Genomic DNA, 10,004 nt, shown 5'->3' with positions numbered 1-10,004 from the left:
TTCAAAATCAGGTTTAGTTAGTATATATTTTTTAAAAAGTAAGGATTTTGACTATTAAAGGATGCTTTCAGTGGCACATCATTCCTCACCCACCCACCCAACACCACAGGAGGAACCATCACACTGAGCAGTGGTGTCACAGCAGTGCTGAAGAAATAAATGCTTAATGAATAAATGAGTGAACACAAGGATGAATGAACAAATCAACAAACAAATGCACGGGGTCATGTTTCTGTCATTCGATAAGACAGCTAATTTAACCGAAGATAGAAAGCAGAATCTACTAATGTGCTTAATCATCAAGAGCTTAAACAGGAAAAAAAATAAAACACTAAATGTTCTGTCTTAAGTAATTAGGAAAATTCACACTAAAACAGCTAATTTTCCAGCACAGATGAAAGCAAAGAAAGAACCATTTCAGAGCTACGTGATGGATGCTGTGCAGGAGGATCCCCTCTTTCAGTCACCAACACATGATACCCGGACAGACTGTACAGCAAACTGAAGGGCTCCAGACTAACCAGCTCTGCTCTCAGCACTTACTGCATCTTTCATGTTTATTTCACCCACGTATTCTTGTTTCTCAATCTCAGATGCTCACTTTTTTCCCCCTCTTTTTTTGCCTTTGATGTAGTTTCTAAACACTTGGGAAACATTATTTTGGAGTGAACTAAGCAATATCTGATTTTTAAAACACTACCTTGGCTCTTAAAGTTAGAACAGCAGATAGGAGTTTTTTTTTTTGCCCTAACAACTAAAACTGACATCACACTGGGCAGATGGGAAGAAAGTTGGTTGTGCAGCACTGACACCTCCCAGAGCAGGACGACCGATAAACAAGCCTCTGCCACAACCATTACTGGTCAGAAGAAGAGTATCAAGAAAATCATTCTTTTTTTTTTTTTACATGAATTAATCACATTTTCATTTGAAAAATTAATTCGTGCACATAGTAAGAGCTCAGTGACTCAGTTATGTCCAACTCTTTGTGACCCCATGGACTATAGCCCACCAGGCTCCTTTGTCCATGGGATATTCCAGGCAAGAATACTGAAGTGGGTTACCATTTCCTTCTCCAACACACAATAAAAATCCCTCTAATTCAAAATGTTGAGTACTCAGCCCCTCTCCATCTCAGATACCCAAGCTGGTAGCCATCTCTTCTCCAAAGCTTGCAACTATTACCATTGCCTAGACTGCATATGCAGAAATACGCTGGAAGGTGAAAACATATGCATGTTTTCATATACCATATATGTCGAGAGTCTTTGGACATTTACAAAATTGGGAACATTTACCTTGATTTTTTTATTTAAAAATATACCTAGATAATTAGTTTACTAATGGTCCAGTTATTCCATATAATAACTTTCTGCTATAATACAACCACTTTGGGAAACAGTAAAAAACAAAAATAAAAGTTAAACATATATGTATCCTTAGAGATAGCAATTCTACTATGTACCTACTCATGAGAAATATAAAATTATTTTTTCACAAGAAAACTTTTTTCCTATTTTTTAATTTAAATATTAAAATTTATAAAAATATCGGGTTGGTTTCTGCCATACAACAACGCAAATCAGTCATAATTATACATACACCCCCCTCCCTGTCTGGTCTCCCTCCCCTCCCACCTTTCCATCCCTCCAGGTCATCACAGAGTGCCAGACTGGGCTCCCTGTGCTACGCAGCAGCTTCTCGCCAGCTATCCATCCACACCTGATAGTGTATAGACCGCTGATGGCTACTTTCTCCGTTGGTCCCACTCACTCCCTCCTTAACTGTGTCCATAAGTCCACACTTTGCATCTGCCTCTCCATTCCTTCCCTGCACAAAGGTTCATCAATATCATTTTTGGAGATTCCATATATATGCATTAAAATACTCAATCTATTTTTCTTTTTTCTGACTTGCTTCACTCTGTGTAACAGGCTCTAGGTTCATCCACCTCATGAAGAGTTGACTCAAATTCATTTTTTATGGCTGAGTAATATTCCATTTTCCCTGGAAGAGGGCATGGCAACCCACTCCAGTATTCTTGCCTGGAGAATCCCCATGGACAGAGGGCCTCGGCAGGCTGCAGGGCATGTGGTCACAAAGAGTCGGACATGATTTAGTAACCAAGCACACAATTATATTCCATTGTATATATGTATAACATCTTCTTTATTCATTCATCTGTTGATGGACATCTAGGTTGCTTTCATGTCCTGGCTATTGTGAACAGTGCTGCGATGAGCACTGGGGTATATGTGTCCTTTTTAATCATGGTTTTCTCAGGGTATATGCCCCGTAGTAGGGCTGATGGTCATATGGTAGATTTATTCCTAGCCTCCAATTAAAATAAATAAATTAATTAAAAAAAATTAAGGAATCTCCATACTGTTCTCCATAATGGCTATATCAGTATGCATTCCCACCAACAGTGTAGGAGGGTCCCTTTTTCTTCACATCCTCTCCAGCATTTATTGTTTGTAGATTTTTTTGATGATGGCCATTCTGACTAGTGTTAGATGATACCTCACAGTAGTTTTGACTTGCATTTCTATAATAATTAGTGATGTTGAGCATCTTTTCATTTATTAACTGAATGTAAAACTATGTGTACATCTTATATATCTTCTTTGGAGAAATGTCTGCTTAGGTCTTCTGTTCCTTTTCTGACTGGGCTGTTTGTTTTCCTAATATTGAGCTGTTTGAGCCTTTTATATATTCTGGAGATTAATCCTTTGTCAGTTGTTTCATTTGCAACTATTTTCTCCCAATCTAAGGACTGTCTTTTAATCTTGTTTATTGTTTCCTTTGTTGTGCAAAAGCTTTTAAGTAGGTCCCACTTACTTACTTTTGTTTTTATTTCCATTACATAGGAGGTGGGTCACAGAGGATCTCGCTGTGAGTTTATTTTTGTGTATGGTGTTAGGAAGTGTTCTAGTTTCATTCTTCTGCATGTAGCTTTCCAGTTTTTCCAGCATCACTTCATGAAGAGGCTGTCTTTTCTCACTGTATATTCTTGCCTCCTTTGTCAAAAATAAGGTGTCCATAGGTGGATACGTTTATCTCTGGGCTTTCTATCCTTTTCTATTGATCTGTTTTTGTGCCAGTACCATACTGTCTTGATGACTGCAGCTTTATAGTATAGTCTGAAGTCAGGAAGGTTGATTCCTCCAGCTCCATTTTTCTTTGTCAAGACTGCTTTGGCTATTCAGGGTCTTTTGTGTTTTCATACACAGCCCATTCATCACTGCAACTAAAAGAATAAAACACCTAAGAATAAACCTACATAAAGAGACAAAAGACCTGTATGCAGAAAACTCTAAGACACTGAAGAAACAAATCAAAGACGACACAAACAGACGGAGAGCTAGGCCATGTTCTTGCTCTTGTTGTTCAGTTGCTCAGTCGTGTCCAAACCTCTGCAACCTCATGGACTGCAGCACACCAGGCTTCCCTGTCCTTCACCATCTCCCGGAGGCTGTTAAACTCATGTCCATTGAGTTGGTGATGCCATCCAACCATCTTGCTCTCTGTCATCCCCTTCTCATTCTGCCTTCAAACTTTCCCAGCATCCAATGAGTCAGCCCTTTGCGGTAGGTGGCCAAAATATTAGAGCTTTAGTTTCAGCATCAGTCTTTCCCATGAATATTCAGGGTTGATGGCCTTTAGGATTGACTGGTTTCAATATTGTGAAAATGGTTATTCTGCCCAAAGCAATCTACAGATTCAATGCAATCCCTATCAAACTTACCAGTGATATTTTCACAGAACTAGAACACAAGAAAAATTTTATATAAATATTCACAGTAGTATAACTCATGGTAACCAAAAGGTGAAAACAATCCGCATGTCTATCAACTGATGAATGAATAAAGTAAAGGTGGGGTATCTATACAATGGAATATTATTTGTCCATACAAAGAAACGAAATACTGATAGATACACACTACAACATAGGTGAATCTTGAAATCGTTACGCCAAGTGAAAGAAGTCAGTCAGGAAAAACAACATATTACATGGTCCTATTCAAATGAACTATTCAGAGCAGGCCAATCTAATAGAGCCGAAAGTAGATTAATAGTTGCTCAGGGCTAGGAGTCCATGAGGTCACTAAGAGTCGGACATGACTGAGCAACTTCACTTTCACTTTTCACTTTCATGCACTGGAGAAGGAAGTGGCAACCCACTCCAGTGTTCTTGCCTGGAGAATCCCAGGGATGGGGGAGCCTGATGGGCTGACATCTATGGGGTCACACAGAGTTGGACACAACTGACGCGACTTAGCAGCAGCAGCAGCAGCAGTAGGGCTAGGAGTAGAGCAGGTCACGTGGAAGGGTGACAGCCGTGGGGAACTGGGTTTCTTCCAGGGTGATAAAATATACCGCAATGAACTGTGTTATTGCACAACTCTGTGAATATACTAATAATTCATTAGCTATATAATTTTAATGAGGGATTAGTATGGCATGTGAATTATACCTCAATAAATTTCCTTCAAAAATAAAAGCAAGAAGCCTCTCCATGTACCAATGCGTTGGGAAGTGAAAAACGGAAGCTTCAGGACAGTGACCAGGTAGACAATGCTTCTTTTTGTGTAAAAGGGGGATTTCACTGTTTGCTTTTACATAAACTTTAAGGGATACCCAAAGAAGATTAATGAGTGAAGAACTCTGAGTATGAGTACCATTTTTCCAAATTATGACAGTAATAGTAATTAATAGTAAACATTACCTACAGATAATTCTATACCAGTATATGAGACATTCCTCACAGCTACACAGTATCTCATTAATGTTATACAAAATTGTTAAATGAGCCCTATACTAATTGACATGTAGGCTATTTCTAGTTTTCTATTATAAAATTTGCTGTAGAACATTTTTATACATATATTTTTGCACTTTTACACAGGCCAACAGCTAGAAAAAATTTTAAGAGTGGAGTTGATACATTAAAGATACACAATATAAAGAAACCTTAAACAATGTAACCAAAGTATACCTCTTAAATTTGTTGACAGCTGCAGCAGCTATAAAAACTCAGTTTAAATAAGCATAATCACTTGAGCAAAACCCATTCTTCTGAATAAGATTAAATGAAAATTGACAATTTTCCCATTTTCTGTTATGAGAGCATTAAAGAAGAAGCACAATAAGCTCCTTTGAAAAGAAATTAAGACAAAACCCAACTGGCTTATTCTACATAAGCTCTGAAACTTGAGCAAGAGAGAACTCCTTTTAATAGACATGAATTTATTTGAATTCATTATGCGGTTTCCCACATGCCGTGCCCATTTAAAGTGACCTTTCAGCCTCCAAGTAGGAGTCTAACAGCAAAAGGATGAAGAGAATCTGTTTCAATTAAGATAAACATCAACTGTCAAAATCTGATTAGACTATTTAAATTCTAAGGCAAAACCGTCATCAAAAGAAATGGAACACTCCAGGGCAGCAGTAAATTGGGTGTAATGTCATTCTGTGAAGTTCTGATGGTGCAGAAAGATTTCTGAGTGTCCATGAAACACAGGGCTATGTTTGGAGGCATTCATTCTCCTCTTTTCTTCCTTCCACTCTCTCTGGCTCATTTTGGAGTTGTTTTTGAGTGGGTCTCCTTAAGCTGCATTATCACCTCTAAATAGAGGTATCTGAGCAAAGGAAACTGTTATTCCCTATGGTCAAGGAATGGTAGATACTAACTAACAAACTTTTATGGTCGACAGTAACAAAAAGTTACACATACATCTTTAACAGACATTAGGTTGTCAAAAGAATTAGAATGCAATATGCTAGGAATCCAGGAAGGCAATGGCACCTCACTCCAGTGCTCTTGCCTAGAAAATCCCCTGGATGGAGGAGCCTGGTAGGCCGCAGTCCATGGGGTTGCTAGGAGTCGGACATGACTGACCGACTTCACTTTCACTTTTCACTTTCATGCATTGGAGAAGGAAATGGCAACCCACTCCAGTGCTCTTGCCTGGAGAATCCCAGGGACGGGGGAGCCTGGTGGGCTTCCGTCTATGGGGTTGCACAGAGTCGGACACGACTGAAGTGACTTAGCATGCTAGGAACAGAGACACAGAGAAAAGACATGTGGGCATGGTGGGAGGAGGGGAGGGTGGAGTGAATTAGGAGATTAGGTTTGATATAAACACAAGTACCGTATGTAAAATATTAGGTTTGACATAAATAAAAGTACCATATGTAAGACACATAGATAGTGAGAACATACTCTATAGCACAGGGAGCTCAGCTCAGTGCTCTGTGATGACCTAAATGGGTGGCATGGGGGTGGGCAGTAAGATCCAAAATCGAGGGGATGTAAGTATGCATATAGCTGATTCACTTTGTTGTACAGCAGAAACATAACACTATAAAGCAATTATACTCCAATAAAAAAGAATCCAATATCCTATATTTCACACTAAACCCTTAATTAACTTATTTTTGGTTGTTATTGTTGCTTTTGTCATTATTTTGTTGTTTTCTGATTTGTGACGGGTTTCAGTGTGCTTGTTGTCTGGAGCTGATAGAGCCCATTCATGAACTACTGAGGAATTCAAGGGGAAAAAAATGACATATGTCTCAAGCAGTCTTGCCATATAGAACTTCTGTCTTTTTCACCATTCATATTGTCACAGGGGGCACACCCTCCCATCAGCTGAAGGCCAAATTATATCCTCTGCAAAGATTACTCTAGCAAGTTGCTAGAATCATTTTTTTTTTAAAAACACATATATCTATTCATCAACTACATTTCGGATTCAAACCTTAACTAAACTAAGCCAATAGAGGTATTAGAACACTGAAATCTAGGTACTCACAGGCAGAGAAAATTCAATATGGCTTGCCCTAGTGGGTGACATGCTATCTAAAATAGAAGTAAATTTGAGATTAGAAAACACAGATGGTGCTGATGGGCTGGTGCACTGGGACGACCCAGAGGGATGGTATGGGGAGGGGGGAGCGGGGAGGAGGGGTCAGGATGGGGAACACATGTATACCTGTGGCGGATTCATTTTGATATATGGCAAAACCAATACAATATTGTAAAGTTAAAAAATAAAATTAAATTAAAAAAAAAAGAAAACACAGATGCTAGTGTTATGTTTTAAGGGTGATCAAAGGGCTAAGTAGTTCTCAGTGATTCCTGTGAGGCATTGAAAATCAATGAGAATCTTAAGCCTAATAAAAAATGCTTTGCAACTCTAGCAAGTCTACTTGCTACTTGGGAGGCTCATAAACTTTGTATCAAGAAAAGAAAGGTGCAGCTGCATGGCATCCTTTTACTCCAGAAGGCTTTCTTTCCATCCCTAAGTGAAGTTCACTTTCTTTGACCTCTGCCCTCCAAGACTCTCAAGAACATTCCAATACCAGAGGTTAGGCTCAGGAACATGTAGAAAACAACCCAGCCAAAGATCAACACCAAGGATATAGGGAACCCATCATTTTAAGATTTCCAACTTCCACTGGAAATTCGGATGTGAGAGCCATATAAATGCTGTAATCTTCTTCTCCCATCGCTTTGCTCAACTGGTTCCTTCACGTTCTTAGCTTCCCTGACCACTCAAAGAAAGTACATCTCCAAGAAACACACACACGTTAATTCAGCCTTTTGTGTAGTATTCTCTTCACTGGACTTACCATATTGGGAATCATTTTATTTGTTGCATACATGCTCAGTCGCTTCAGTCGTGTCTGACTCTTTGTGACCCCATGGACTGTCGCCTGCCAGGCTCCTCTGTCCATGGAATTCTCCAGGCAAGAATACTGGAGTGGGTTGCCATGGCCTCCTCCAGGAGATCTTGCCAACCAATGTATCAAACTCGTGTCTCCTGCACTGGCAGGTGAGTTCTTAACCCTAAGCCCTGGGATGTACTGGTGTCTCCCTCTCTTCATCAAGCTTATGGAGTAAAAATAATTATTAAACATAATTATTTTTACTCCATAAGCTCCATGAAGTGAGGGACGCATGGATGTATCCTCAATGCCTGGCATATGTCAAAAATCAAACATGCATTTGTCTTTACAGGAATACATAGAAACTTTGTTGCTGTTGTTGTTTGGTCACTAAGTCATGTCTGATTTTGTGACTCCATGGACTGAGGCACGCCAGGCTCCCCTGTCCCCCACTAACTCCTGGAGTTTGCTCAAATTCATGTCCATCCAACTCAATGGATATAGAAACTCCCCGACACAAAACTAGAGCAAACTATCCTAAGCATATAGTCTGTCTGAACTATACTTTTTAAATAAAAAAGCATTTTATATCTCTAATCTTCTTGTGACATCACTGTAGACCACTATTAGAATGTAACTTATGTATGTTTAAGAATAGAAAAAGTAACATATTTCTAAATACTGTAATATTTAGAAAATGATATCTATTTTTAACAGAGCTATGTCAAAGAAGGTTTCAATCTAGATTTAGCTATAAGTGAGGTTGATTTATTCCATATGCATGAAAATTTATTTAACAGAATAATAAGTTTAGATTAACCCAAGATTTACATGTATTAATCTTCAAATTAAACAATAATTAGATTTTATTTAGAGCTGTTAATACTTTTTTTTCAGTAAAATTTCCATTGCTCTTTTACTCGTGAAATGTCATATACGTGTTATATCTTATACTATCATTTTGTTAAATGGTCAAATTCTTACATCCTAAAACAGTAACTTGTGTTTAAGAGTAACTTGAGCCAAAACTAAAATGAAAACTAACATGAGAACATAAACACAAAAACATGATTAGGAGTTTTCCCCTCTGAAAATTAATAAACTAACACTTATTTGATTTCTGTGCCAAGTAAATACTTTCTAAGATGTCCTTCATTCAACCTCTCTAGGAACTCCAAGGATTATTTTTCCCCACGTACAAGATCACCCTGCTTGTAACTGGAGGAGCCTAGTTTTGAATTTGACCTGACTTCAGGACGCTCCCTACCTCTCCCCATCTCTATTGTTAGCAATTGCAAACTGCCTCTGAGTTTCAGCTCTATGGTACCACGTCCTGTATTTTCCTAAGGTCTAAAGAAATACAAGTTCTTTGAATGCAGTCAAGCAGATAAGGTCTAGCATCAAAGTGATCTCAAGGTTTAAAACTAGCCATTAACTCTCACAAGGAAGACAAAAATGAATCTATTCCTGGTGCTGGAAGCTTAAGTGCTTTTGATTTCTTTCTATAAAACAGATAAAGGTTTTCTTAGATAACTAAGGGGGGGGAAATGACTTTCTCTCAAAGATTCCAGATATTTTTACAGGCAGCATAACTTTCCATTGACCCACCAACCAGTAAAACCAACTGAGAGTTACTCAGAGTCACTCCCCAAAATCTCTTGTAAGTCATCAGAATTATTTTGAGGGGCCAGCCTTTATTTTCTATTACTCCTATTACTCATAATTCATTTATTACAAGGAGTATTTCTTTCTCCCCACCAGCATGTTTGCATTTATTCAGGACACTTAACCTAAATCAGAAATTGCTAGGATTGAGATCAAACTCAACAGAAGTTTTCATGGATTTAACTTCCTTTCCCAACAAATTTTATAGGAAATCAAAAGTTTCAACATGAGTTGATAAGCAAGGCACTATCATTTCTTTATCAGAATAGCCAGAATAGATGCTCATACATTTAAAAAGATTTTCCTGAGAGGTTTTTTGTTGTTTGTTTGGTTTTCTTCTCTCCAAATAGGTGGACAGTCCAACTTGGGCCCTAAAGAATACAGAAAATCAAAGAGGATTTTAAAGCAACTTTTACTTAGAAATAGTTCAGAGAACAAAAGGTGTTCATTTGATATTCAATTAAGTTTTTTGCCTTGAAGGCTAGAGCTTCTTTCTATGAATTTGAAATTTACAGAGTTGGTTACACTTATGCAATATTCAGGAAGCAACTGAGTGAACATGCAGTGCCTCGAGGGACCGGCACCGAGGGAATTTGGTACTTTATAACTGTGGGGAAGCCCAGGTTTGCACATGGAGGTCTGTATTTGTACTTTACCCACCTCCT

The 10,004-nt window shown here is 38.4% G+C and overlaps 1 protein-coding gene across 20 annotated transcripts in view; it reads right to left on the bottom strand.

Moving 5' to 3' along the window:
* PDE4D (phosphodiesterase 4D) overlaps nucleotides 1–10,004 on the bottom strand; it is a 1,602,952-nt gene that overhangs the window by 273,657 nt on the left and 1,319,291 nt on the right. The gene's annotated exons all lie outside the window — the stretch shown is intronic.

Source organism: Bos indicus, chromosome 20, assembly GCF_029378745.1.
Source record: "Bos indicus isolate NIAB-ARS_2022 breed Sahiwal x Tharparkar chromosome 20, NIAB-ARS_B.indTharparkar_mat_pri_1.0, whole genome shotgun sequence".
Taxonomy (NCBI): domain Eukaryota; kingdom Metazoa; phylum Chordata; class Mammalia; order Artiodactyla; family Bovidae; genus Bos; species Bos indicus.
This window is presented reverse-complemented; position numbering and strand designations above follow the sequence as displayed.